This window comes from Otolemur garnettii, unplaced genomic scaffold (genome assembly GCF_000181295.1).
Source record: "Otolemur garnettii isolate 467f Iridium unplaced genomic scaffold, OtoGar3 scaffold00029, whole genome shotgun sequence".
NCBI lineage: Eukaryota > Metazoa > Chordata > Mammalia > Primates > Galagidae > Otolemur > Otolemur garnettii.
Window position 1 is genome coordinate 5,044,234 of NW_003852424.1, and position 1,134 is coordinate 5,045,367.

A 1,134-nucleotide genomic window follows, 5' to 3' on the forward strand; every position below is an offset into this window, starting at 1 on the left:
AGTTCTGAGAGGGCCCTCACATGTTCTATTCACTATCTTATCCTCAGCCCTCAGCACGGCACTACCAGGTGTAGTGGCTACTCAACCCATATGCATCCAAGGAAGGAAACAAAGATGGGGCTGAGTAAGTGAACCCTGAAAATTCACAGGTGTCAGGGAGAAGCCCCAGCATAGCCAGACCAGCCAGGCAATGGCATGGGTTTCCCAGGCCTTCCGAAGGGTGGGATTGGAGAACACAGAGTCTGCCTGCGTCTACATGGGAGCTCAGAGGAAAGGGAGTGGAGCCGGGAGAGGAGACACCCCCGTCCCAACAGCAAGTGTGCATCCCTCCTTTGTAGACGGTACTGTGGCCCATGCACAGGGGATAAGGTGGCACCTTCAGGTCTGAGGCTGGGAGACCAACTCACAGACAGACACAGTTTTCAGGGTTAGCACACCATTATATGAAACACATTCCATTATGAAATGGTCCAGTTTAACTCACAGACCATCAGAATCCTGAGATCTACACTCAGATTGGTACCTTTGAATTAAGCTCTTAAAACTGGACACCCTCACATTCTTTGGCTCACGGATGCCTGAAGAATGAGAATAAAATAATAGAATAAAAGGTGACAGGATGTCTGTGGGCTCCTTAGAAACTGAGTGCATGGTCACTAGTAAAGAACACCACCCTTGAAGATCAAAGCCATGTCTTAGGACTGTAGGGGGCTGGCCCAGCCAGGGTGCAGAAGAGTACCCCGGTCTTGGGGCTTGACATAGTGGCTCACAGTTTCCCAGGATGCAGAGCCCCATGCGCTGAAAGAGAAGTGGGATAAGAGGGTTCAGAGGTTGACTTATAGGGACCCAAGGAATAACTGTAAACTGGCATCCTTGCACTTCATGGAGAAGAAGCCCAGGGTTACATTTCTTGGAAAATATATGTGGCAGGAAGAGAAATCTCCATTCAATCCCTGAAGTAACTCCACCAAATTACTAGCTTTTTCCTTTAAATTTTAAAAATATTATTTGTAAAAATAAATGCATTTGTGCTAATTTTTTTAATGAGGAATATGAAATGTAGTTATTAAGTCACAAATATTTGGGGAATTCTAATGGTCCTCCCAGACATACCAGTTTGCAGATAAGTAATAA